The sequence below is a fragment of the Larus michahellis genome, chromosome 7, assembly GCF_964199755.1.
Source record: "Larus michahellis chromosome 7, bLarMic1.1, whole genome shotgun sequence".
Taxonomy (NCBI): domain Eukaryota; kingdom Metazoa; phylum Chordata; class Aves; order Charadriiformes; family Laridae; genus Larus; species Larus michahellis.
This window is the reverse complement of record NC_133902.1, coordinates 24,742,764-24,755,405: the sequence shown is the minus strand read 5'-3', so window position 1 is coordinate 24,755,405 and position 12,642 is coordinate 24,742,764. Positions and strand designations below refer to the sequence as shown.

Below are 12,642 nucleotides of genomic sequence, written 5' to 3'. Positions count from 1 at the left end.
ATAGGATTTTATGTCCTGAGGGTAAATAGCTCGTTCCCTTCACTGTTCGTTAAAAACAAACACAGTTTGCACCCTTTGTCTATTCCCTTAAAAAAACCCCACCAAATTCTTTACTATATTGCCCACAAGCGAACATTTCATTATTTATTGTTTAATTGCTGTTTCGTACTTGGCATAAAGGATGTAAAATAGGATGTGACTACTAGAGGAATAATTATTAGTGGTGGAGAGGAGAAAAAGACCCAAAACATCAGTGGCTGTGTGGAAATGCTATTTCTCACTTGGTGGCGTCTGGTATCATTAGCCGTGATAGCGAACCCTCTCAGCTGGCATGGTGAACCCTCGCACCATGAAGCACTTGTAATCGTTCCTCTGTGGTGCTGCGCCACGGAGAGATACCATTTTCTAACTCGTTTCTATTGTTTCAAAATGAGATCTACAGTCTGCGGACGCGACCTCTTGAAAGGAGCTCCGTGCTTGATCATCCTTGTCGTATTTAACTGGGGTTTAGAGTGTCCACTTGAGTCTACTGACACAGTGGGTGAGGAAATGGAGAATTAATCTTCTATCACATTCCCTTCTGTAGAGAAATTTCCTAATTAAACATAGCTGAAAATTACTTTAAAAGTAGCAGAAGGCGGGGGAAAAAAGTCTTTCCCTTACTGTGGGCATGGACAATATTAATTGAAAAATTGTAATTTATTCATGCAAAGCTTCTAACTGCACCTCATGTCCGCAGTGATTTTCCTGACATGGAGCTAACTTTGTCCCCAACAAGGACTTGCGTTAGGAAAACAGGGGAACATACTATACTGTTTTGCTTCCGGTTGGTTTGCTTCAGATTTTCTGTTCATATCTATATGTGTTCCCAAATTTGAGAAAAATCCCTTGATAATTGCCTCTTCTCTAAGATCTTCTCACTGTGGCAGTTGTCACACACACTGAGAATTTTCCATTTTAATATTCTGGTCTATTAGCCGCTAAGAGCACAGATAAGATAACGAGAAATGAAAGTCCCCTTTTTAAGCATTTTTGTTTTAAAATGACAACTTTAAATGTATTACTCTATTTAGAAAGAAAAATCTGAGTGGATGGCATGATGGGTAATGATATGTAAATGACCATTCATGCATGAAAATCAGGGCCACGGTTGAATGTATTAAGCAACGACTGATATAATCATTATTTTGGATTTTGCATCTGAAGAGGGGGGGATTGCAGATATCAAGTGAATTGCATATTTAAAGAAAACATTCATGTGTGTGTGGAATAAAGAATGTTTTCGACATTTTTGCGTTAAGTATCCTGGTGTTATGCTGTTTGGACTTAAATAAGGTCAATATGTTGGGTTTATGCTTTTCATATTATCTCTGGCTCTCGCTCTGGCAGATCCTCCCTTTCCCTGTTTGTGCAGCGTGCCATCGGAGTGCCAAGTTTGTAATGTCAACTCTTTTCAGCTCCCTGTAATGCTTTTATCTACAGAAAGCTGCCTGCTGCTCACACGGGGGGAGAGCTCAGGGAAAGCCAGTCGCTGGCATTTAAAAAAAAAACATGTAGAAATTCATCATCGCTGCGATGCCTTTGTCGCTCTCGCGCTTACACGTGCTTCCCGCGCTGGCAGGGTGGTGCGGGAAGGTTCACGCTGCAGGTCTGGTGGAGCTGCGAGGTCGAGCCGGTGGCCCCGGTCATGGGCTGACACCGGTCCCTTGTCTCCTCACATCCCCGTGGTGACCGGGGTGACCGCTTAACTGGCAGTTTCTCTTTCAAGGGTCAGGGCGGCTGCTGCGGAGTTTGGGGCCGTGGCACTGGGGTCGCCGGTCGGGAAGGTGACGACCGACACTTCGTATGGCTGCTCCATCATCCCCCAGCCCGCACGTTGGTGGTGCTTCTGCTGTTGATGTTACAAACAGAGAAGCTGGACCTTAACATGGGCTCAGAGCGCAGCTGCTATTCCGCCATCTCTGTAAATTTGTAAAATTTCTAAATGCGGCTATATGTGTGTTCTGACTGGTGCTTCCTAAGTGTAAACTACAGATTCTTTGTTCTGGTGGCAGACAGGGGAAGACTGTCTGAAGCTGACACAAAAAAATAAGGAAAGTGTCCCTGGGGATTATTGTCCGGGAGGTGACGGTGTAACTCACTCACTTGCTTCCCAGCCATAGCTCTGTGACCACTCTGCTGTCAAAGCACCGCTTTCATGAGGAGACGGGTAGTCAAGACTGAAATAGGAAAAGGAGATGGTATCAGGATATACCTGAGAACACAATGTTTTGTTTTCTTATTCTGTTTTGTAATATGAATTTTAAAGAAAAAAGAAACTTCCATTTGGGAATTGGAGAAAAATAAGCTTCTGTTATACAATATCTACATTAATGGATTCTTTCCATCAAAGGCAGAAAATAGCTGTGTTACTAAATATAATTAATGCATCTCGGGTTTGGAGAACATTATGCTAAATGTCCATGATACATTCTCTGTCCCCTTCGGCAGTAGCATATGATCAATTTTCCTACTCTGTCCTTACCTAATTATTGCTGTCGCTAATGAAGGGAAGTAGAGAAAAACATGTCTTAGTAGGTTAATAAGCCATCCAGAAAATTATATTAGCATGGTCAATCCTTAATGATTATGGTTTCTCATAATATTAGATCACCTGAAAGGTGTTTTTCACAGGAGATGGGAGGGGAAGTAGATATCATTTTGCAGCCATTCTTCCAGGTGCACTCAGTTGGTTTTTGGAGAGAAAAGCAGTCAAACTTTGGCTCAGGAGTTTTGACTGCTCTTGCAAACATTGATTTACTTAGTGGAACCCGTTTATTTTATCATACAAGCGTCGGGAAGGGCAGCAAGATTTTCTACCTTCCCTCCTTCCACAAATATTTGTGGCACTGGCTTTCAGCTGGGCTGATGGTGTGCGTGTTCTCTGTTGCTTTTCATAACTTTCTGTGAATAAGCTGGCACTCTGAGATCAATCTGAGCAGCTTCCAACGGGCATTTCCCCCCTTCCTCTCTCCATGATGATACACCTTCATTTGCAATCTAGTATCTTGTTTAGCGTCTGTCAGGATTTCTTTCATTTGTTTATTTTTTGTCCCGCTGATGCTTCTTCAAGTACCCATGTGTGCCAGTACTGCTGCATCCTCAGGACATGTTTATTTTGATGAAAGCATTTCTCTTAGAGCATGTCCCAGGCATTAAAATGAATAGCAGAGGGGAATGATCCTCAAACATCAGACTTTTTTTTTTTTTTTTATTTAAAGATTTTCCCCAAATTAAACTGAATCACAGTCCTCCCTTTTAATTTGTTAATTACACTTCTGCAATGGTAATGCAATCAGTGAATATAGCTAAAGTGTTTGTGTGTGGGAATCAATATTAATGAGAAAGAGCATATTTGCAAAGTGAGATATGTATCAGCTATTTGCTTTGCATCTGTCTGCCGGTGCACGCCTGCTCTAAACCTGACCCACCTGAGCTGTGCAAAGAAGCGCAATTGCAGGAAGAGAAAGGGGAGAGTCCCTCCAGGTCATTCATTCACTCCCTGTAGTCCCCAAATGCGGGGGAAGGTATGGAACAGGGTGCAGTGCCATTCAGCTGGGAGAGGCCCACATTTTGGGCAGCGGAGCCCTTGGAGAGCTTGAGTTGAGGGATGGCGGTACCTTGGCCGGAGCGGAACGCCGGGGCTTTTGCAGCCTGCCTGCCCTGACTGTCTGCGCAGGTGACAAAACTCTGAGCGAGCTCATAAAGGTTAATCACGACTAAGTGAGAATGAAATCTGGCATTTTCCTGCTGGGCTTCCAATTTTCTGTATATGCAGTGTATTGAAGCTAAGTGAGATTAAATGTTTAAACCTTTCGTGCCATATGGCTTCCCCTATATCATAAACACATCTGTAAAATTATGCTCAGAAGGGCAACATTGTTCTGGTGTAAACGGATTCAAATCCATGCTTCTCCACTGCTCGTATCAAGGCTGAGTTTGACATGTGGCACGCAACCTGTTTGTCCTGTTAGCGGAGGTCTGGGAGGTTTTTCCCTACACAGTCACGTAAATTCTGGGTGACAGCAGAAAAACAGATCCTCAGTTTATCCACACACCTGGCCGGTGGAGGCTCCGTCTCCTAAATCTTTGCCACTCTTCCAGGAGTGGCTGTGCTACTCATGAACTCCCTTGCCTTTGTGCTTAGGCTGTCAGCAGTGCTGCCGCTATTTGTCATGGGTTTTGTGCTATGGACACGACTATTCCATTGCATAAACTGTAAGCCAAGGAGTACAATAAGCCAGTAATGGTGCTACTCTTGCAATGCCTCAACTTGCCCACTAATAATGGAAATAAAGAGGAAAAACACGGTTAGACTGATTTTTTCCCATTTGTCCTGAAAGGTCATCTTGCTGCTGAACGTTTTCATGCAATTAATTGATGCAGTATGTTTTCATGTTTGTTGAAGAATAGGGTTATATAAAAGATAGGATCTATCTTGCATAAATCTGTATCTCCTCCTGCGTGACTTAGAAACTTTGCAGTTGCCCTCCTCTTAGCTTCTAGCAAGGTCCATCGGTGCCCGCACTCCTGTGCACCCTGAGCTACAGCAGAGGCCCCAGGACTGCCGCGCTACAGGCTTGGGGAGGCAGAAACACCTTTGCACATGTCAGAAGGGATATTTTTCAACTAGCTCTGAGCCAGCTTTTCTTTTTTCCTTAAATGGAAATTCTCACTTATAGAGAAAGAAGCAAACACAGGGATGAGCCCTGGTTGTGCAAGTTTGAAGGATCAGCTCAGCGGTGAAAATTCCAGATCGGGGAGTGCTACTGTGGAAATATTAAATTCTTCTGGGGCAGGAGGTGTGAAGGGGGATTGGGGACTGCCCTCTGCATACAGGCTGGCCACAGATAAGGAGCCATCTATCCTGGCTCCCAACCGCAAGGGTACAGCCTGGCTGAACATGGGGTTTGACAGCCAGTTTTGGCACCTGGCTGAGCTGGCTCCTTCCGACACCCCGTTACAGAGGATGAGCTTCTCGACTTCTGAGCTCCGGGGCTGCGCCTGCTCTCAGTTACATGTGTGTAACCTGCATTAGCACCACAGAAATAAAGAGAAAGGAGTAACATGGAGAAAAGCACAGTGGGAGAAGAAAACTCTGCTCCTCTTGTTGAATTCAGTGAAAGGCAGACCTTCACTGTCATTTTTACAGTAGAGCCACTTTACACCACCCTGATCATGTAAATGGGACATCAAGTAAATTGGACTTTCACTCGCTCTGACACTCCCTTCCGTTGCCAGAGTGATTTACAGAAGCCTTAGCGTAAATTAGAACCAGGACCAGGGTCTGCAGTCCATGTTCTAGGATTTAAACCCAGTCATTTCCCAAGATAATTGTGGTGCAGTCAAGACTAGGAGCAGCTTCCTAAAATTGGTTAATACCCAGATTTGAGTTTCTTCAGTGGCGTAAATGGAGTGGCATATTATCTCCTCTATAGTCTGCCTAAAAGATAGATTTGATGTCTGCGAGTAAAGACATGAAATTGCTATAGGCTTCCACTCTTATAGCCTGCCACCTATTTGATTTATGTGATAAGTGATCTCAGATGACCCTCCAGGGCACTGAACCATTAGAGAGTTATGTTGCACAGCGATAAGAAATCTTCAGAGATACCTAAATCTTCTTTTACCACTGGGAGTTTCATCTGTTCTGGAATAAAGAACATTTTTATGTATGATGTTGCTATCTTGCTAGCCATACTAATATTCAAAAGGATACACAGACTTAAATCAATAGCAAAGTGACAAAGACCTTAAAACTGAAGTAGTCACCAAGTGGATGCTAGACAGCTCTTTTAGGTTTTATCTTTGTTCCTTTCATTCTGTTTCTTGAAAGATGAGTAGCTGTAAGGGTTCACATTCGAGTCGTCTTTTAATCCTTCCACCAGGTAGGAAGCTGGCAAAAGCACTCTTCTGGTGTGGAAAGTCCTGGAAAGTCACATCACCCATTTGGGACTTCCTTATTGGAGGTTTTGTGAAACCATAGGTTGGATCCTTCCTTTTTTTTTTTTCCCCTCAGAATTTCTCTAAATTTGGTGATCCAGATTCCTCTCTGCCGAGAATGAATAAAACCTCAGGTGGAATGTGAATTCTTGACAGAGGTCAGGGAAAGCACAAATGGGTAATTTCTGTAGTTTATATCCGACTGTAGCATCTTCCCCTGCAGAGGAAGGCACTGCTGACTCATGTTCCTCCAGCTGAACCTATATCATTGCAGTATTTGCTCGATAGGATTTGCTGTAAGTGCTATGTTAGGGTGTGTATATAGTCCATATGTTCTGTCCGTCAGATTATCGTTTCATCATGTGTTTAGTGCATCCAAGCATAAGGTATCCAGCAGTAAGGTCCTGTTTCAGGCAGTATGGGATGCAGCTTCTGCCCAGACATACAAGAGGAAGAGGAAGGGCCAGAACCAGTCCCTGCTTTTCAGCAGAGCCTGAAGACGCCGGGGCTCTTTGCAGATCCTCAAGGAGAGGGTGTTTTGTGGTCCACAGAAGAGGTGAAAAGGGTTTTGAGCCTGGCTGCTCCCCTCCCCTCTGGCACATAGGGCTGGGTGGCCACAAGCAGCTCACACTTGACTGTCCCCCTGAGTAACCTTTGATGGCCATTTTTCTGACAAATAAGAAAAGCATTATGCTATTGGGTACTTTCCTGGACTGCAGCTTCCCATCTCCCTTGACACAGCGCTGAGGTTTAATGATGTGTGTGACCAGGCAAGTCAACCTGAGGGGGGAATCAGACATCATCTTTTTCTATTTCTCCTTGATCCTGAAAAATCTTCTGGTCCTTGCAATTAGGACTACAGTAGTCTCCTTCCAGGCTCTGTAATAACAGCCTTAATTGGTGGCCCGTCACATTGCATCCATCCAGCTGTGGGCATGTCCACTTGGTTGTTTTGTTCGTGCTGTTGGGCATATTGAAGTACATGAGAGCAGGGACTGATGCCACAAAAGCTTTGGCGGCATCGCAGATGTGTTTTTACAACAAGCTGTATCTATTCCTTGAAAATTCTCCTGCAAGGAAGTGATTTCTCTTTAAAATTAAATTAATGCAAGGCAGAGATGAATAGTCCCCACGTGCTATTTGGCTTTTTACTCAAAGCTGTTTATGAGGGGAAGCTCTTGGCAAAATTAAATGAGCCTCCTCTTCTTCAAGCTGGCAAATACTGTCGGTGCTGGTCATCGTACACCTTCATAAATCTGCGGTGTTGGCATCCCACACACACCAGGCAAACATCAAATTTTGTAGGGGGACCACACAAGGGTGCAATAATCACAGCTGTTTCATGTCAGCATTCAGGAAGCTTACAATAGGGTTTTATTCAATGAGCCATCCCTTTTGAAATGCCATTAGAGATATTTGCTAGGAGAAACTGGCCTCGACTAATCGCATTTAATTTTTTATCAAATGCGCTGTGGGAGCAGCAGGGATATGCATGAGACAGAAACAAGTAAATGGTGTTTATTTAGAATAAATAAACTTTGAGTAAGAATTGAATCCCTTCCCCCCTGGCCACGGTTGTACAAATACAGGCAAGTCCCCACAGAGGTCTGTAGGGGGTCATGTCCTTCAGACCCGGGTGCTCTTGGGTCTTCCCAAGACTTCCAGTTGTGCCCGCTGAAAGGAGAAAACTGCAATTAGATAGATGCAGAAGAGCAATGCCGTTCCTGTGGAACCATTCCTATCCCATCCTTTTAGCCACAATAAATGAGGTTCAGAGCGTGTGAAGGCTGCCCGTCTCGTCAGGGGAGGCTTCCAAGCCCCTGGACTGGACAGCAGCTGGAGAAGGCTGGTTTCTAAGACGTTGAGCTGTGTGAAGCAAGAGGCTCACAGCTTTGCATGGGACCACTCCCCTCCTCACAGAAGTAGCCCCTCGTCGGGAGGGCTGCCAGAGCTGCTCCGTGCTGGGCCCTGCGCTGGGGTAATTGCAACTGAAGAATTGGAGGGGGGTGAGGAAAGGAAAGCAGCCAAAAGAGGATGGGAAGGAAGGCATGACAGGAAGCAAGACAGGAGGTAAAAAGTAAAGACAGAACTAGAGAGAGCACCAGTGCTTAGTAATAACGTGAAACAATTTTTGAACTAGTTATTTACTGAATGCTGGGCACTTCCCAGACGCTGCTGCCTTGCACTAATTAGACTGTGTCCAGGGCAGAGTCGAAGCCTTCTGCACAAGGTGGGGGTGAGCTCAGCGCAGGGCCTTGCACAAGAGCGGCTGTTTCAGAAGTGCTTCTTTCCTGCCCAACATAAACTCAGCAATGCGCAGGACTGAAAAATCCTGAATCAGCCCTACGAAAAGAATAAGTTTTCAAAAATTGTGAACTTTATAGTTTCTGGTATTTATTATATTTACAAGCTTTTTCTCCACATCCCTAAAGCTTAGACATCCCTTTCAGAACAAACGTAGATAGAAATTGAGATCCTTATACCATTAGATAATCCATCAGCTGTGATTTTAAGGAAAAGTATGACCTGAGAGTCGCAGTAGAAGAGAGAGAGATGGAAGACAGTGCAATTTGAGTCTGACTGGCATGAAAGCAGTGCCAGGCTGTATCTACATGGTCTTTAGTGAGAAGATAAGAGCACATTTTATCAGCAATCCGAGCTGGTGGCTGGATACATCTAGTTCCTCTTCGAAAACCCTGTAGGTATTCGCATCATACTGAACTTGTCCCGCTAACCTTTTCCAGCACGTGGCTGAGAATGGCAATGTGGAGGTAACCAAGACAGGGCCTAAAGCAATAAAAAGCCTGGGAAAGGTGATCTGGTTTCCAGACCAGCAGCCAGCTCAGGTATCACACAACCCTGGTGCTGTTTAAATAACCTGCCCATCGATAGTGGAGAGGTATTTTCAAGGACTGACCCTTGATGGTGTGGAGAAACCGATCAATGGCCCCTTGGCATGAAGGAGAATATTTCAGGTCTCCTTGAGAAGTTGTGAGTTGGGTCCCGAGCTGGGTAGAGACACTATTTTCTGGTGCGATAAGTAATTTCCCCAGAGTGTTTGTGTGTATGAGAGAGAGCAAATTTGTATTTATTGAGATGGAGCCAGACGGCAGGAGACAAAAGCAGAATAAGGCATGTCAGAGTTTGGATTTATTACTGATAAGGTAGGCCATTTTCTTTTCATTTTGACCGTAGTGCTGTTCTGAGCCTCTGCCAGACTTCGAGAGCAGAGTCATTCATGAGCCGACCCCCTGCTTCACACCCTTCATTTTTCTCACTTTGCAGGTTTTGACTGAGCTAATGCTTTCAGGAAAAAAGACTTATTGATTAGAGTGAAGTTGCCTGCAGCATATGGGCTTTTATTGGTTGAGTTTGTGAGGTGTTTTTAGCCATTTGGTAGAGGTGTGGGCAGTGTTTGTTCTAACATATTTAGTAAATTCTTCTGGCTTCTCTGCCCTCGTTACTCAGAGCTTTCACACTTCATCCACTTGTCTTGTCACCAGCCCAGAGCAGTCCCGTTAGGACCGAAGCATGTGGTGAGATCACCTCAGCTGCTCTGAAGACCATTCTTCTCCTCCTCCTTCTCCTCCTCCACGTTTTCATTTGCACATTGTCTTTCATTCCAAAATACACAAATGGCCATCAACCCTCATCTCCATGTGATTTTTGTTATTACCTAGATTTTATAGCTAAAACCAAGTGGATATCCTGTTCGGATCAGCTAGAGAAAGCTTTGTTTGAAGTACTTCTTTGAACAGTAGCAAAGATGTCCCACCATGAGGAGTCAAGTCAGAATCAGGGATTGCGATGAGCACGCATCTGATCATATAAATCAATGGAAGACTGCATAATATGAAAACCAATCATAACAATTTATTATAGTCATATTTCTGTATATTCAAGTGTGTGGTGATGATGTTTTATGCTGTTTCTTTGTTGTGTTCTTCAGTATGGTTAAAATATATTGAATAAGGATTATTATAATAGTGTCAGTAGTCCTACAAAGCCCCATGAAAACTGAACAGGGACTCTCCCGAGTTTGCCGTGTTGCCTTCAGACGCGTGTTAGCGAAGAGAGAGTGAGAGGTTTCTGTTGCCACCTAATTGTCTCTCATGCTCATGGCTCATCAGCTACTCTTTACACTTCCCTTTACTCCTCACAGTATGGTCCATCAGGCAACTTATATGCATGTCCCTTGTGTCACTTAGGAAATAGATGATGCTTTGTATCTCAGATCAAGACTGTGAGCTGCCGTGCATGTTCATAACCATCCCATTGGAGCTGCTATTCTGGAAATTGCAAAAAGTTTATTTCCATCCTGCCTTTGACGCTGGTGGAACATCTTGGGAAGACTGAGCAAGGGTTATCCTAGAATCACAGAATGGTTTGGGTTGGAAGGGACCTTAAAGATCATATGGTTCCAACCCTCCTGCCATGGGCAGGGACACCTCCCACTAGACCAGGCTGCTCAAGCAGAAGCTCATGCACAGAGATTTTGGTGTCCATTTGTTAAAACTGATGACACTTTCAGTCTAGTTTTTCAGCTATGGAGACAAAGTAAAATGTCTCAAAACCAGTTTCTTTCTTCTAGGGCTTGCAAGAAATGCAGATATTCTTGAAATCATGCCTGTTTGATCTGAGTGCAGTGAGAATGCCAGAAAAGGACCAAACGATGAAAACAGGAGCTGTTGTGGTTACCACAGTCCATTGACTCTGTAAATTGTGTGTAGTGCCTTCCCAGCTAAAGAATTTATATTGCTTAGGAGATTGAGATAGTCTCTGGAGTGACTTTCAGATAATGTTAGTGACCTTCTAACCCATGCTAGCACATTTCCTTGAACTATGGAAGTTGCTAATCTTGCTAATACAAATAGAAACTAACAGCTTAACATTTCTCAGTTGTATGAGTAATAAGCAGTGGGCTTCAGAGATTAGCCTCCCTGGAGCCCTGCTACGTTCCTATAGGGTCTTGGTGTTAAACCTCAGCCATAGCTAACATGAGAGCCACGTAACATGGATGGGAAAAATACAACCGTATTCCTTTTGTTTTCAGAAGAGGAATCCAGAAACTAGTTTATTTTTGCTAGCATTGTTTTTTAAGTCCGGATATGAGAGCAAGTGCAAATCAGCAAATGCAGTGAGGAAAAAAAAAAAGGAAAAGGAGTCATTTTAGAAAATGAGCATCCACTAGTCCTCAAGCTAAAAAGAAGCAGGAAATATTGGGGAAATAACTCTTTCTAAAATGCCCAGCTTTATCAAAGCATTTATCTGCACAGCGTGGAGAAAACGAGCCCCTGTGTGTGTCAGTCCTGGGTGTGGGTGCACATGCCAGCATGTGTGTTTGTGGAGGGAGAGAAAACACATCTTAAGGAAATGTAAAGAATAATATTATCTGTGGTTACTGAAAACAGAGAAAAAAAGAGAGAGAGATAAATAGCTGTCTTTTTAAGTCAAGATTGCTGCGTGCTTGGACATTTAATGACAAAGTGCACATTGATTATGGAATGCTGGATACAGAGCTGCTTCAGAAAAATACGGAGTGACCTATTATTTTCTAGTAGAAATTAAGAACTGCATTGTGCCTCGTGCATCACATGGAGATGCTAATGTTGGTCGGACATGGCACTTGGACACCTTGTCCACCCTCATACGTGGACCCTTATAAAACATGAGCCTGAAGAGTTCCTCAGTTATTTAAGGAAATGGAAGAACCTCAGCTCAGACCCTCCCTGCAAAGCCTGACAGTGCAGTAGAACAAAAATCCAGTGTCTGTTTTCTGAGTTTCCCCTTTGGTTTTTTGTACATTAATTTTATGGATATAAAGGTGAGCAAACTTCTACAAGTAGGGCAAAACCTTTTTTTTTCCTTTCAGGATAATCAGGATGCTCATCATTGGAGAATTTTTTCAGTTTAATATAATCTAAATTAAGGCACGACTGATAAGAAATTGCTGCAGCATAGCTCATACGTACACACCTAAACACACCAACACTTCCTTTCACTATATTAAGCCTCAGGTAAAAACTTCTTAGACAAACCGTCTACCTTAAGTATTTCTGTGGTCTGTATCACTGTAGTATCTAGCATATAATGATCTTTTAATATATTTGTTTCCATATTCTTTGTTGGTAGAAAGTGGTGTTATTCCCATTTTACGCAATGGGAAACATGACAGAGTGGGGAACAACTTGTCCAGGGTAAGAAAGCAAGTTTGAAAAACAGGCATTAGGGTCACACTTGCTCTTCTAGGGGCAAGGGCCCTTTGTCCTCCAACAGCTTTGTGAAAGCTTGGGACTCTCGTCCTTTCTTGAGTAGATAAGAAAAGCAGCCTATTCGAAGTCAGAGCACTCCAACACAAAAACCTCCAGTAACAACCCAGTTAGCCGGTAACACCCAGGTTAATGGTCTCATGCAGTGGATGTACAACATCAGGCAGGCGATTTGTCCCATCGGTGTCACTGGGGCTGCCAACACTTCAGCGTATCCACCAGCTTTGGCAAGTTGGACCCAAAGGTGCAGTAAGCCTGCGCTACAGCGCTGATTCCAAATGAAGGAGAGAAATGAAAGGATGACACTGCAGAGGCTGTTTATGCAGATAACAACATCAGTCAAAGCTGATTGATACTGAAAGTCTGGGTTGGTTTAATTATTCTGTAATTG

General features: G+C 43.7%; 1 protein-coding gene across 1 annotated transcript in view; it reads left to right on the top strand.

Moving 5' to 3' along the window:
* TMEFF2 (transmembrane protein with EGF like and two follistatin like domains 2) overlaps positions 1–12,642 on the top strand; it is a 130,816-nt gene that overhangs the window by 62,675 nt on the left and 55,499 nt on the right. The window lies entirely within an intron of this gene.